A 16,252-nucleotide genomic window follows, 5' to 3' on the forward strand; every position below is an offset into this window, starting at 1 on the left:
AAGAAGGAAGGAAGGAAAGAAAGAAAGAGAGAAAAGGGCATGCAGGTGGAGTATATAATAATAGATTTGTGTGAAAGCAGGGATTTAGTCTCATGAATTCTGAAGTCAAGTCACATTGCATACTTGAAAGGAGAAATCTAAGAGAAAGGTGGATGGGTGTCAACGTTTCTAATAAAATAGGCAATTAGACAATCTATTTGGTGATTTATTTCTTCTTCTTCTCTTCTTCTTCTTCTTTTCTTCTCCTCCTCCTCCTCCTTCTTCTTCTTCTTCTCCTTCTTCTCCTTCTTCTCCTCCTCCTCCTCCTCCTCCTCCTTCTCTTCCTTCTTCTTCTTCTTCTTTTCTTCTCCTTCTCCTTCTTCCTCTTCCTCTCTTTTCTTTTCTTTTCGCTGGAGTGCAGTGGTACAACCATAGCTCACTGCAGCCTTCAACTCCTGGGCTCAGGTAATCCTCATGCGTCAGCCTCCCAAGTAGCTGGGATTACAGGTATGCACCACCACACCCAGCTAATTTAAAAACATATATATGTTGTAGAGACTGGGTCTCATTATGTTACCCAGGCTGTTCTCAAACACTTGGCCTCAAGCAATCCTCCCATCTTGGCCTCCCAAAATGCTGAGATCACAGATGTGAGCCAGCATCCCTGGCCTTGTTTGGTGATTTCTTGAGAAGGAGTTAATGATACATGAATGAAGTAAGAATCACTTGTAGATTTCACCCATTTATTCATTCATCATTAACTGAGCCTCTATTATATGGTAAGTACCAGGCAGGCACAGTCTCATTATTACAGTACAATTGGAAAATGGCAATTATGTTGTTTATACCATCATAGTGACGTAGCTCTGTTATAATAACCACCACCAAAACCAAAAATGCCTATTAGAAGAGTTCTTTCTCTTATGCAAAGCACCATTGCATTTTAGCCTCTGAAGTCCTCTTGAGGAAGGTAGTGGTATTATCACTGTTACTGATGCTTATCCCCATATTGCAGGGTATAAAAATGAAATTCCAAGAAGCGCTTTTATGTTAAGGAGTTAGTATCACTTTACTTAGCACCTCTTCTGAATTGTTGGTATTAAATGGTATAAAAATGTTCTGAGAAGAACAGGGTTATGCTACTTATAAAGCTAAAATGGAGGAGGCTTTAACTTATTCATTTATCTGATAATTAATTCACTTATCAAAATGTATCTGTAATGTGCTTTTTATATGCTTTTTACACACTAAACAGTGGGCTCATTATTCAGTTGTCTAGGCTTTTATTTCTTTCCTTTTTTTTTTTTTTTTTTTGATGGATTCTCACTCTGTTGCCCAGGCTGGAGTGCAGTGGAGAGATCTGGGCTTACTGCAACTTCCATCTCCTGGTTCAAGTGATTCTCCTGCCTCAGCCTTCTGGGTAGCTGGAATTACAGGCATACACCACCACGTCCAGCTTATTTTTTTATTTTTAATAAAGACGGGATTTCACCATGTTGGCCAAGCTGGTCTCAAGCTCCTGAACTTAGGTGATCCACCTGACTTGGCCTCCCAAAATGCTGGTATTACAGGTGTGAGCCACCATGCCTGCCTGCCTTCCTTCCTTCCTTCCTTCCCTCTTTCCTTTTCTCCTTCCTTCCTTCCCACTCTTCCTTCCTTCCTTTCTTTTTCCTTTTTTCCTTTTCTCCCTCCATCACTCCTTCCCTTTCTCCCTCCTTTCCTCTTTACTTTCTTTTCTATCCTAATCTTCTTAACCTCACCTACTTGACTTCCTTAGAAATGCTCAGATGTTCACAACCCCTCCTGCCCTACCAGTGTGTTACTCTTACAGTCTGGATTCCCTGAAAATCAGATCCTAAGACAAAGATTCAAATGTACCAAGTTTATTTGGGAGGGAGATATTAGGAAACACCAGCAGGAAGGTGGGAAATTGAGACAGGGAAGAAGGTCAATAAATGGTGCGTAATCATACCAATTACCCCTGTGAACAGCTGCAGCTCCATCCTGCTGGGGGATGCTGGAAGGCAGTGTCAGCATGAGACTCAGAGTCATTCCAAGTGGGGAGCGAGAAAGGAAGGTCATTATCCACTAACTTTCTGCCATCATTGGTTGAGGGCTGCTTCCAGAAGTATCAGTCCACTCGATTTCCTGTCTTGTCCACACATTCTGGCTTGGTTTTTGCACAGGCTGAGTTCTTCAGCATTCCTAATAAAATAGCCCTCAAGTAGGGCATCATAAGCTGCACTAAGCAACTGTATTAGTCCCATTTTTGCACTGCTATAAAGATGCTATTTGAGCCTGAGTAATTTATAAAGGAAAGATGTTTAATTGACTCACAGTTCCACATGTCTAGGGAGGCCCCAGGAAACGTACAATCATGACAAAAGGTGAAGGGAAAGCAGACACCTTTTTCACAAGGTGGCAGGAGAGAGGAGTGAAGGAGGAACTTCCAGACTTGTGTAGAACCACCAAATCTCATGAGTACTCACTCACCATCACAAAAACAGCATGGGGGAAACTGCCCCCATGATCCAATCACCTCCCTCCTTCAACACATGGGGATTTCAGGTCCCTCCCTTGACACATGGGGATTACAATTGGAGACGAGATTTGGGTAGGAACACAGAGCCAATTTGTATCATTCTGCCCCGGCCTCTCCCAAATCTCATGTCTTTTCACATTTCAAAATCAATCATGCCCTCCCAACAATCCCCCAAAATCTTAACTCACTCCACCATTAACCCAAAAGTTCAAGTCTTAAGTCTCATTTGAGACAAGGCAAGTCCCTTCAGACTAAAAGCCGATAAGATCAAAAGCAAGTTAGTTACTTCCAAGATACAGTGGAAGTACAGGCATTGGATAAATGCTCCTGTTCCGAATGGGAGAAATTAGCCAAAACAAAGGGGCTACAGGCCCCATGCAAGTCCAAAATCCAGTGGGGCAATCATTAAATCTGAAAGCTCCAAAACAATCTCCTTTGACTCCACATCTCACAATTAGGGCACACTGATGCAAGGGGTGGGCTCCCACAGCCTTGGACAGCTCCTTCAGGGGCTGGTATTGAGTGTCTCTGGCTTTTTTGGGTGCATGGTGTAAGCTGTCACTGGATCTACCATTCTGGGATCTGGAGGACATTGGCCCTCTTCTAACAGCTCCACTAGACAGTGCCCCAGTGAGGACTCTGTGTGGGGGTTCTGGCCCCACACTTCCCCTTTGCACTGCCCTAGCAGAGGTTCTCCGTGAGGGCTCCACCCTTGCAGCACACTTCTGCCTGGACATTCGGTGGTTTCTATATATCCTCTGCAATCTAGGCTGAGGTTTCCAAACCTAAACTTTTGACTTTTGTGCACCTGCAGGCCCAACACCACATGGAAGCTGACAAGGCTTGGGACCTGCACCCTCTGAAGCAGATGTTATGCCCAGACCCTTTGTTCCCCGAAAAAGACCACCAGAGTCCAGAGTCAAAGCCAAGCGGCAAGGATCTTTAATGCAAGTTCGAACTTGGTCCCTCCGTTCCACAACATACAGGAGGGCCCAGAACAATGCGTGCGCTTGCCTTTTATAGCCTAATGTAAACAGGACTTGTAAAGTTGCAGAGGAACGAGGGAATTCTCTAGGTTACAGCATTACAATTGGTTAACATTTTAAGTTTATACATTTAGCAGTTTTTTATTGGTTCCCATGCTCTCACAAACGGCTGTTTTCTTATCGGGGATTTCCAGGTGGTGTCCTTCTAAAGTTGAGATATATGTAGTCTTTGAATTGAAAGATATATGGTAGGGAGACATATGGTGGGATGAGCCCAGGAAGTTGAGGGATATATGGAGGGGAGACATATGGTGGGATATGTTTATACTGGGCTCAGGAAGTTGAGAGATATATGGCAAGCACTAGTAATTAGAACAGAAAAAGAACAAGACAGGGACTTTCACATTGCTTGTCTATACAACATCTGAAATCTATAGATAACATTATCGGCTAGGTCCGGCATCAACTTTTAACTAGGCTCAAGGCGCCGCCCGGGCGCCTGCCTGTAGATTTCATTTGGTCTCTTTCATTCCTCCCTTTCTCAAGTACCTCTAGAGCCAATCTTGGGTCTTATAAGTCTGATTCTGTTTCAGCATCTACAGGTTGGTATTGGGCTCTGAGGACCATGAGCTGTATGGTGTCAAACCTCTCTCTGACAAACTGCAAAATTCTGCTAACAACACAAGGTCCTACGGTAAACAGAAATAGTAGACTTAGTAGAGGTCCAATGAAGGGGGCCAACAGAGAAAACATATAAGAATTCCACCATTGATTTGCAGCTGAGGCAAACTGCTGTTTTCTCATTTCTGTGCTTAACTTGCGTAGCTGTTGGACCCTGTTCTCTACAAGCCCTGATTCATTTATGTAGAAGCAACAGTCCTCTTTCAGGAACATACATGTACCACCTTTTTCAGCAGTGAGTAGGTCTAGGGCCCTCCGGTTCTGTAAGTCACCTGAGCTAGGGATGTGAGCTGTCGTTGAAGGGAGGCAAGGGACTCAGCTGATTCCTCCATAGCCACGGCAAATTGTTGGTACAATTTGTTGCTTTCTATGAGGGTGTGACCTAGGGCTCCCCCTGCCAGTCCGGCCGCAATGAGGGATGATGTGAGGGAGATTCCTACAATGAGGGGGAGAAATATTGCTCGTGTAGGTCTCAGTTTAGGGATTGGTGAATGGCAGTACTAGTCCAGTTACCGGTGTACCCCAGGAACTCGCCGGCAGTTAGTAGAGTTAGTCGGGGAACTAGTGTGACAGGAAGACACAGTAGGCTGGCAACAGAGGGACTAGGTAGATTCTTAGATAATGTTCCATGCACCAAAAGAATATGCCCTGCGGGGCTCTTAGGGAGGCACTAGGGGGCGTCACAGTGATGCTACAGAGGCTGGATTAGTGCCTGAAAAACAGTAGGAAACTTTTTCTGACTAGGGTTTTGGTACAGTGGCACATTAAGAATGGGGGCGTCCGTGAGATTCTGAAAGTCCCTAGTTTGGGTGGAGGATTCCCAGGGCAGAGGGACAGCGGTTAGTGGTGGATGCCCTAGGGTGGCACACAGAAAGCAGCCAGACAAGCTGTGAAGTCCCGTAAGGTTGGCAAGCTCTATCCTTCTTGTAATATTTCCAGCCAGGAGAAAGGGCGTAATTCTTGTGTTAGTCTGTCTTCCTGTCGCTGGATATCCCCATGGACTAGGGGCAGTATTTGAACTAGGCCACGCCACAGATAGAGGTGACTACTAGGCCATGTGGAGGAAGAGGAATAGTATACAGCCCCATGTTGAGGCGTGGTCCAGCGGGGGTCCCAAGGGTCCTTAACTATCCAAGTATAGATACCGCCTCTACCCTGTTGGTAAAAATTCCACCCGGATTGCTTGTTCCACCCTCTGACTGAGTGCATCTTACAGTAATTGTAGGGGCAGCCTGCGTTTTGGTGCCACCAATAGTGTTTACAATTGTGTTTAGTCTGATCAAACTCAAAGCATATCATTGGTGCCACTGGTTTGGCTATCTGAAAACCAGTAAAATTCAGCAAAATTGGGGCACTGCACCCTGAGGAGGACAATCAGCACTGGCCAATATTTCCCGGGCTTATGAGGTTGCCCTGGGTGGGTTTGGTTTTCATAAGCCAGAATCTCCAAACAAAGGGATTAGAAACTGGTTTTGTGTTAGCCCCCACGGCCATTAGGGCGACTAACATTAGGGTTAGACTACCTAGCTGCATGTTTGTAGTGAGCTATGCTGCCGGCGCAGGGTGAGTTTTAAGGGGTTGTTCTTAGCTTTGTCCACAGTCCACGTGGTCGGTGCTTCAGTCGCTATCGTGACGGGTCCGAGAAGGTCGGAGGCTGGGTCCACCGGCTTGACGTGGGTGTAGTGGATCCACGACGCGATGCCTTCTACCTTTAGGGCAGTGGGTGTGGTTAGGAGTACTTGAAGCGGTCCCTTCCACCGGGGTTCTAAGGTTTCTTGCCGGTGTCGCTTGACTAGGACCCAGTCTCCCGGCTGGTACGGGTGGGTGTCGGTGGGGTCCGGTTTCATATAATTCCTGCAGCTTAGGCCAGATTTCCTGATGAATTTTCTGCAAGGCTTGTAGGGAAAACAAGAGTTCAGATACATTTTCAGTTTCAGATTTGAGCAGATCATCTTTTAGGCTGGGAACTAGGGTGGGGGTCTGCCATACATGATTTCATAAGGGGTAAGGCCCAGTCTGTAGGGGGTATCACGGGCCCGAACAGAGCGTAGGGGAGAAGGACCACCCAATTAGCGCCAGTCTCCATAGTTAATTTAGTTAAGGTCTCCTTTAAGGTCCGATTCATCCTTTCTACCTGTCCTGAACTCTGGGGCCTGTATGCGCAATGTAATTTCCAATTAGCCCCAAGAATGGAAGCCAAATCCTGACTCACCTTAGCAACGAAGGCCGGTCCATTATCTGACCCTATCTGGATGGGAAAGCCATACCTGGGGAGGATATCTTCCAGAATTTTTTTCGCTACAACCTGAGCGGTTTCTCTTTTGTTGGAAATGCTTCAGTCCACCCTGAAAAGGTATCTACAAAGACAAGTAAGTACCGATATCCGTATTTTCCTGGCTTTACCTCAGTGAAATCTGCTTCCCAGTAGATACCGGGCCTGGTTCCCCTGAGCCTTGTTCCCGCAGCAACCTGGGATTGGGGATAGGCGTTGCTAAGCTGGCAGACTTTGCAACTCATCACGATGCTGCTGGCCGTTTCCGCTATGCGTCTGATCTTGAGCTTGGAGCGTCTAATCAGGTCCATCATCCGCCGGGCACCCAGATGGGGATCGGTGGATGTGTTCTAACACTTGCTGTCCTAATTTTCTGGTAGGATAATATGGTCTTTAGTATCAGTCCACCACCCATTCTGGATCTGTTTCAGGGGAAGTTTGTCGATCCACTGGAGATCTTGTTCTGAATAATCAGGGTAATACGGCAGGTCTCGGGGGCCCGGATCAGGGAGCTGGAGTGCAAGGAGTTGACTGGGAGCCTTTGCCACACTCCTTGCAGTTTGATCTGCCAGAAAGTTGCCTTGAGCAGTTGGAGTGGTTGGCTTCTGGTGCCCTGGGCAATGTACAATAGCCAATTTTTCTGGTTTCCATAGGGCTGTTAGCAGGGCTAGGATCTCTTGCTTATTTTTTATTTCTTTTCCTCAGCCGTTAGCAACCCTCGCTCCCTGTAAATGGCCCCATGTATGTGTGCCGTAGCGAAAGCGTACCGGCTATCTGTGTATACCGTCAGTTTTCTCCCTGCCCCTAAGGTAAGAGCTTGGGTGAGCGCTATCAGTTCGGCCCTCTGGGCCGATGTCCCCGGGGGCAGGGGTTCCGCCCAGATTACCTCAGTCTCTGAAGTCACCGCTGCTCCAGCATACCTCTGGCCTTGGTGTATGAAGCTACTCCCATCGGTGAACCAAACGAGGTCGGCGTCAGGAAGTGGGCGGTCCTGCAGGTCCTCTCGAACTCCGTGCACCTGGCTAATATCTCGGTGCAATTATGGAGCGGCGCGTCCAGGTCCGGGTTGGGCAGCAGCGAGGCAGGGTTTAAGGTCGTTGGGGGCAGGAAAATTATTCTGAGGGGATTTAATAGTAGTCCCTGAGTGGGTGAGCCGGGCGTTGCTTATCCATCGGTTAGGCGGCTGTTTGAGTACACCTTCGATGGCATGTGGGGTAACGACCCGTAATTCTTGTCCCAAGACAAGTTTATCAGCATCTTGTACCATCAGGGCCGTGGCTGCGATCACTAGGAGGCAAGGGGGCCACCCGGCAGCCACTGGGTCTAACTTCTTTGACAGGTAGGCGACTGGCCTCCGCCAGGGGCCTAAGTTCTGAGTTAACACCGCCTTGGCGACGCCCTTACTCTCGTCCACGTATAAGTGGAAGGGCTTAATGACGTCAGGCAGTCCCAGTGCAGGCGCAGAGAGTAGGGCGGTTTTAATCTGTTGGAAAGCCGACTCGGCTTCTTCTGTCCAATTAAATGGCTGCTGTCCCCGCGTTGCCTGATATAAGGGCTTAGCCAGCTCTGCAAACCCAGGTATCCATAGTCTACAAAATCCTGCCGACCCCAGGAATTCCCTTACTTGTCGGGTGGATTGTGGCCTGGGGATCTGCAGAACAGTCTGTTTCCGGGCGTCTGTTAACCAGCGCTGCCCTCCTTTTAGCAGGTACCCCAGATACGTTACTTCTGGTTTACAGATTTGGGCTTTCTTTGCCGAGGCCCGATAGCCTAGACTCCCTAGAGCTTGTAAGAGACTTTTGGTCCCTGGAGGCAAGCTTCTCGGGTCTCGGCAGCGATCAGGAGGTCATCAACATACTGTAATAAGGTTATTTCAGGGTGTTTGCGTCGGTACTCACCCAGGTCTTCATGGAGAGCCTCATCGAACAGGGTAGGAGAGTTTTTGAATCCCTGCGGCAGTCTGGTCCATGTCAGTTGGCCACTTATGCCCCTTTCAGGGTCAGTCCACTCGAAGGCGAAAAGCTTTTGGCTCTGAGGGGCTAAAGGCAAACTGAAGAAGGCATCCTTCAAATCTAAAACAGTGTACCATTGGTGTTTGGGGTTTAGAGTACTCAGGAGGGTATATGGGTTGGGCACAGTTGGATGTATGTCCATAACTCTCTTATTGACTTCTCTTAAGTCCTGTACAGGTCTGTACTCCCCGCTATTAGGTTTCCGTACCGGCAACAAGGGAGTGTTCCAGGTGAGTGACAGGGCCGAAGGACCCCTTGGTCGAGGAGCCTACGGATGTGGGGCGTGATTCCTTCTTTGGCCTCTAAGGGCATTTGGTATTGACGCACCCGAACGGGGTCTGCCCCAGGCTTGAGTTCCACACACAAGGCAGGACGGTGCTTTGCTAGTCCTAAACCTCCCGTTTCTGCCCAGGCTCCTGGAAATTGTTGAAGCCAGGTTGCTATGTCCTGGTCAGGGGCCGCCTGCTCCTGGTGGAGCCGGTATTCATCTTCTAAGGTTATGGTCAGGACGGGCACGGGCTGATTTTGGGAATCGGTCACGATGGGCCCTCAGGGAGGAAATGGATCTGTGCTCCCATTTTAGTTAGCAGGTCTCTCCCTAGTAGAGGACAGGGGCTCTCAGGGATAACCAGGAAGGAGTGGGTTACATTCTTGGCTCCAAGATTTACTGTTCTTTGTGTCGTCCAGGGGTACTTTTTAATTCCTGTGGCCCCTTGTACCCACGAGGACTTGGAGGATAATTTTCCCTCAGTTTTAACTAGGACTGAGTGTTGTGCTCCCGTATCGACCAAGAACTGAACTGGGGACCCCTCCACTTGCAAGGTTACCCTGGGTTCGGGGGGGGACCGAACCCCGTCTTCCCTAGTCCTCATTCTGAGTGACTAGTACGGGTGTAGACCTAGGGGGTCCCCGTCCTTGCTGTTTCTTTTTGGGACAGTCTCTTGCCCAGTGGCCAGCTTGTTTACAGTAGGCACATTGGTCTTTGCTCAGGTTGTTATATCTGGGGGACCGCTTAGGTTGGGTGTTCTCTGGCTGTAGATGCTCTTTTTGTACAACCGCTGCCAGGACCTTGGTCATTTTTTTCCTCTGGAGTATCTCTATTATTGTAAACCCGCTGGGCTATCTGAAGGAGGTCCTGAAGCTGTTTTCCCTCCAAGTCCTCTAATTTCTGGAGTTTTTTTCTAATATCTGGGTTGCCTGATTTACAAAAGACATTACGACGGCTGCTTGGCTTCCGGAGCCTCTGGGTCCATAGGAGTGTATTGCCTAAAGGCCTCCATTAATCTTTCTAGGTAGCTAGCTGGGCTTTCTGTCTTTCCCTGCAGAACAGAGTATACTTTAGCCAAATTGGTGGGCTTGCGAGCAGCCGCCCGGAGACCTGCCATTAGAGTCTGGCGATAAAGGTGTAGCCGTCCCCTACCTTCTGCCGTGTTGTAGTCCCACGCCGGTCTGGACAGAGGAAAAGTCGCATTTATAAGGTCGGGGTTGGCAGTCGGTTGACCGTCGTCCCCCGGGACCAGCTTTCTAGCTTCTACCTGTATTCTCTCTCGCTCCTCCGTCGTGAACAAGATTCGGAGGAGCTGCTGACAATCATCCCAAGTGGGCTGGTGGTAAACATAATACTATCCAGTAAAGCCATTAAATCTTTGGGGTTGTCTGAAAACCGAGCACTCTGGGTCTTCCAATTATATAGATCACTGGTGGAGAATGGCCAGTACTGGAGCCTAGGACTTCCCGTGTCGTCTGGGGGCCCTATTTCCCGAAGGGGTAATGCCACTGTGGAGTCAGGCGGCTGGGGAGGGGGAACTCGCAAAGTACGCCCTCGCGTTCGCCCCCGCCGCCCCTTCGGAGTTGCTTTCACTTTCAGCGGGTACAGGCACGCTGACCGCTTCCCGTTCACCTGCTCCCTCCTGCGGCTCCTCCCGGGGGCTGGGACCCGGGGACCGGAGGGGTATGGAGGGGGTTCTGTGGACAGAAGGTCCTCGCTATCTGGTAGAACAGGATGAGGGGGGCAGTCGGTTGCTTGGATTTTAGCGGTCGAGCAACCAGTGCCTTACAGGGTTCAGAGGCTAATTGGAAAGGGGACAGCCAAGGGGGCGGGTTCCCAGCTATATCCTGCCATATGAGGATATATGGGATATGATCCGGGTGATTAGCACGCCCAGGCTGGAAAACCTTGGACTTTACCCTAGTGATGACAGGGAGACAAAACGTCCCTTCGGGTGGCCACCCTACGTTAAGGGCGGGCCACTCGGAGCGGCACAGAGTAATTAGCTTTCCCTTCCTGATGTCCATACCAAGATCATGGCCCCTTGCCCTAACATCCTTGAAATTACTTGTAAGGAGAGATAGGGGAGTGCTCTGGGTATTACCCATCTTGAACAATAGCGCCCGGAGTGGCGTCTGCAACAGGTCCTGCAAGGCAAAAGTGAATTGCTGGAACAGGTCCTGCAAGGGAAAAGTGAGTTGCTGGAATATCAACAACAAGTTTACGTCAGTCGCCGGCGCGCGCCAGAAATCTGGGTCAGAACAAGTTCAGACAAGAATACGTCAGTCGCAAGTGCGCACCAGAAATCTGGGTCAAAATAAGTGCAAACAAGAACCAGATGAGAGCCGGGGACGTCTCCCACCGGTCTCCGCTGGCTGTCCTATAGCGCGTCCGCTAGGACGTATGCCAGCTTCAGACCTCGCGAGTCACAGATTCAGGCGGACTTAGAGAGCCGCGAATTCAGACAGGCTAACAGCCTCAGGCGGACTTAAAGAGCCGCGAATTCAGACAGGCTAACAGCCTCAGGCGGACTTAAGAGCCGCAGGTTCAGAACGGACACAGACAGACAAAGACGAAGATGGGCAAACACAGACGAGCCGGCTCACCTATTAGCAGATCGATCCTAGTAGATCCGTTGACCAGGGGTCTGGTGGGCTTGAGGAATCCCGGACGAGCCCCCAGATGTTATGCCCAGACCCTTTGTTCCCCGAAAAAGACCACCAGAGTCCAGAGTCAAAGCCAAGCGGCAAGGATCTTTAATGCAAGTTCGAACTTGGTCCCTCCATTCCACAACATACAGGAGGGCCCTGACAATGCGTGCGCTTGCCTTTTATAGCCTAATGTAAACAGGACTTGTAAAGTTGCAGAGGAACGAGGGAATTCTCTAGGTTACAGCATTACAATTGGTTAACATTTTAAGTTTATACATTTAGCAGTTTTTTTTATTGGTTCCCATGCTCTCACAAACGGCTGTTTTCTTATCGGGGATTTCCAGGTGGTGTCCTTCTAAAGTTGAGATATATGGTAGTCTTTGAATTGAAAGATATATGGTAGGGAGACATATGGTGGGATGAGCCCAGGAAGTTGAGGGATATATGGAGGGGAGACATATGGTGGGATATGTTTATACTGGGCTCAGGAAGTTGAGAGATATATGGCAAGCACTAGTAATTAGAACAGAAAAAGAACAAGACAGGGACTTTCACATTGCTTGTCTATACAACATCTGAAATCTATAGATAACATTATCGGCTAGGTCCGGCATCAACTTTTAACTAGGCTCAAGGCGCCGCCCGGGCTGCCTGCCTGTAGATTTCATTTGGTCTCTTTCACAATGGCCTGAGCTGCACCTTGGTCCCTTTTAGCCACAGCTGGAAGCTGAAGTGGCTGGGACACAGGGCACCAAGTTCAGAGGCTGCACACAGCTGTGGGGCCCTGGACTTCGCCCATAAAACCATCTTTCCCTCTTAGGCCTCCAGGCCTGTGATGGGAGGGGCTGCTGCCAAGAACTCTGACATGCCCTGGAGACATTTTCCCCATTGTCTTGGCAATTAGCATTTGGTTCTTCATTACTTATGCAAATTTCTACAGCTGGCTTGAATTTCTCCCCAGAAAATGGGTTTTTCTTTTCTATCACATTGTCAGGCTGCAAATTTTCCAAACTTTTATGCTGTGCTTCCCTTTTAAACTTACATTCCAACTTCAGATCACCTCTTTCAAGTTCAAAGTGTAGCAAAATTTTGCTCCTTAGTTCAGCTGAACGTCTGTAATTCAAGCTACTAGGGAAGTGGAGACAGGAGATTTCCATGAACTGAGGAGGTAGAGGTTGCAGTGAGCTGATGTTGCACCACTGCACTCCAGTTTGGGAGACAGAGCAAGACTCCTTCTAAAAAAAAAAAAAAGCCTGAGTTCTTATCACACAACCAGGACATTTAGGCACTTAAACACACTAAATGAAGGGTGGGTAGAGCAGGATTTTATTGGGCAGAAAGGAAAAACTCAGAGTCCTGCTAACAGGCCTCTCACCTCTCAGATTGAATCCTAGGCCACCACACAGGAACTGAAGACACCAGGCTTCTCCCGCTTCCCACAATGTGTAGGTGGGCATGCTCAGACAAGGCCCTGGGCAGGTTCCCTCATCTGCACAAAAGTATCTGATGTAAACAAGTGTTTACCTGTTTAATAACCTTTCCCTGTGGTCCTCCCCAATTCCCTGAGATTTCCTTTTACAAGTCTTTACATCAGATACTTTTGTGCAGATGGGTGGGTTGGAGATTCTCTGGGGACCCCTTTTTATCTGCCTAGGCATTTGGCTGTCTCAAAAGTTACACAGATCTCTAGGGCAGGGGCAAAATGCTGCCAGTCTCTTTGCTAAAGAATAGCAAGAGTGACCTTTGCTCCAGTTCCCAACAAGTTCCTCATCTCCATCTGAGACCACCTCAGCCTGGACTTCATTGTCCACATCCCTATTAGCATTTTGGTCAAAACCATTCAACAAGTGTCTAGGAAGTTCCAAACTTTCTCACATTTTCTTATCTTCTTCTGAGCCCTCCAAACTGTTTAAACCTCTGCCTGTTACCCAGTTCCAAAGTCACTTCCACATTTTCAGGTTATCTTTATAGCAGCACCCTATTCTCCACAGTGCCAATTTACTATATTAGTCCATTTTCACAGTGGTATAAAGATACTATTTGAGACTACGTAATTTATAAAGGAAACGGGCTTAATTGACTCACAGTTCCACATGGCTTGGGAGGCCTCAGGAAACTTATAATGATGGTAGAAGGCAAAGGGGAAGTAAGCATCTTCTTCATGAGGCAGCAGGAGAGAGAAGAGCAAAGGAGGAACTTCCAAACACTTATACAACCATCAGATCTCATGATAACTCACTCACTATCACAAGAATAGCATGGGGGAACCACCCCTATGATCCAATCACCGCCCTCCCTCAACACATGGAGACTACAGGTCCCTCCCTCAAAATGTGGGGATTGCAATTTAAGATGAGATTTGGGTGGGGACACAGAGCTAAACCATATCAGCAGCCTTGGGTAACTAGAAGTGAGTGGTTGGGGATATGGAAGGAAGCAATAGTGCCTGCTACACTCATCAAGGTCTATTTCTAGACATGAAAGAGACCAAATGAAATCTACAGGCAGGCAGCCCGGGCGGCGCCTTGAGCCTAGTTAGAAGTTGACCCTACAGGCAGACAGCCCGGGCGGCGCCTTGAGCCTAGTTAAAAGTTGACGCCGGACCTAACCGATAATGTTATCTATAGATTTCAGATGTTGTATAGACAAGCAATGTGAAAGTCCCTGTCTTGTTCTTTTTCTGTTCTAATTACCAGTGCTTGCCATATATCTCTCAACTTCCTGAGCCCAGTATAAACATATCCCACCATATGTCTCCCCTCCATATATCCCTCAACTTCCTGGGCTCATCCCACCATATGTCTCCCTACCATATATCTTTCAATTCAAAGACTACCATATATCTCAACTTTAGAAGGACACCACCTGGAAAATCCCCGATAAGAACACAGCCGTTTGTGAGAGCACGGGAACCAATAAAAAAAACTGCTAAATGTATAAACTTAAAATGTTAACCAATTGTAATGCTGTAACCTAGAGAATTCCCTCGTTCCTCTGCAACTTTACAAGTCCTGTTTACATTAGGCTATAAAAGGCAAGCGCACGCATTGTTCAGGGCCCTCCTGTATGTTGTGGAATGGAGGGACCAAGTTCGAACTTGCATTAAAGATCTTTGCCGCTTGGCTTTGACTCTGGACTCTGGTGGTCTTTTTCGGGGAACAAACGGTCTGGGCATAACAGACACTCCACAAGTCTATGTGGATATAGGGTCTTCCTGACTATAATCAGATAGATGCATGCAGCTATGAAGTCCTTCTGTTCTAGATCCTGCCCTCAGCATTTCCCTGAACTGCCATCCATAGATGTCCTCTGTGCTTCAATGTCTCCTGAACTCCTCCACCACACTGCTGATACTCATATGAATCATACAGTATTTGTCCTTTTGTGATTGGCTTATTTTGAAAGAGATCAAATGAAGAGACTAAGAGGCAGAAATGAAGTCCACAGGCAAACAGCCCGGGCGGCGCCCTGAGCCTAGTTAAAGATCGACCCCGGACCTAACCGATTAAGGTTATCTATAGACTCCAGACATTGTAAGGACAAACGTTGTGAAAGTCTCTGTCCTGCTCTAATTACCAGTGTCTGCCACATATCTTAGTCCTGGGCCCAGTACAAACAATCCTCTATTTTGTCCCAACTTCCTGAGCCCCATATGCCTGCCCGACACAAACACATGAAGAAAAACAACACCTGGGGAAGCTGCAATAAGGTTACAACCGTTTGTAAAAGCGCAGGAACCGATAAGAAGGCTGCTAAAAGCATAACTTCACATTAACATGTAAACCCATTGTAATGCTGTAGCCTAGAGAAATGCCTTGTTCCTCTGTAACCTGACAAGTCCTGTTTACCTCGAGCTATAAATAGCAAGCGCACGCATTGTTTGGGGCCCTCTTGTATGTTGTAGAACGGAGGGACCAAGTTCGAACTTGCATTAAAGATCCTTGCCGCTTGGCTTTGACTCTGGACTCTGGTGGTCTTCTTCGGGGAACAAACGGTCTGGGCATAACATTTGGGGGCTCTCCCGGGATTCCCCAAGCCCACCAGACCCCTGGTCAATGGATCTACTAGGATCGATCTGCTAATAGGTGAGCCGGCTCGTCTGTTTGTCTGTCTGTGTCCGTTCTGAACCTGCGGATCTCTAAGTCCGCTCTGAGGCTGTTAGCCTGTCTGAATCTGCGGCTCTCTAAGTCCGCTCTGAATCTGTGACTCGCGAGGTCTGAAGCTGAAAGCTGGCATAAGTCCTGGCGGACGCGCTATAGGACAGCCAGTGGAGACCGGTGGGAGACGTCCCCTGGCTCTCATCTGATTCTTGTCTGAATTTATTCTGACCCAGATTTCTGGAGCGTGCCTGCGACTGACATAACTTGTTCTGACCCAGATTTCTGGAGCGCGCCTGCGACTGACATAACTTGTTGTTGATATTCCGTAACTCACTTTCCCTTGCAGGACCTGTTTACCTGATAGCGGGGACCCACTGTCCACAGAACCCCCTCCGTACCTCTCTGGGCCGCAGGCCTCAGCTCCCCCCCCCCCAGGTTGAGCCGCGGGAGGGAGCAGGTGGACGGGAGGTGGCCAGCGCACCCGGACCCACTACAAGGGAAAGTAACTCTGAAGGGCCGGCGTGGGTCCTCTGTAAGCTGAGCGCTGGTCCCATGGGCCCCGCTTTTCTTTCTCTATACTCTGTCTCTGGGTCTTATTTCTTTTCTAAAGTCTCTCGTTCCACCTAACGAGAAACACCCACAGTGTGGAGGGGCACGCCACCCCTTCATCTGGTGCCCAACTTGGAAGCTTTTCTCTAAGGTGAAGGTATGCCGGAGCATGGTCATTGAGGACAAGTTGACGAGAGACTCCCGAGTACGTC

This window comes from Trachypithecus francoisi, unplaced genomic scaffold, assembly GCF_009764315.1.
Source record: "Trachypithecus francoisi isolate TF-2019V2 unplaced genomic scaffold, Tfra_2.0 Lachesis_group11, whole genome shotgun sequence".
Taxonomy (NCBI): Eukaryota; Metazoa; Chordata; class Mammalia; order Primates; family Cercopithecidae; genus Trachypithecus; species Trachypithecus francoisi.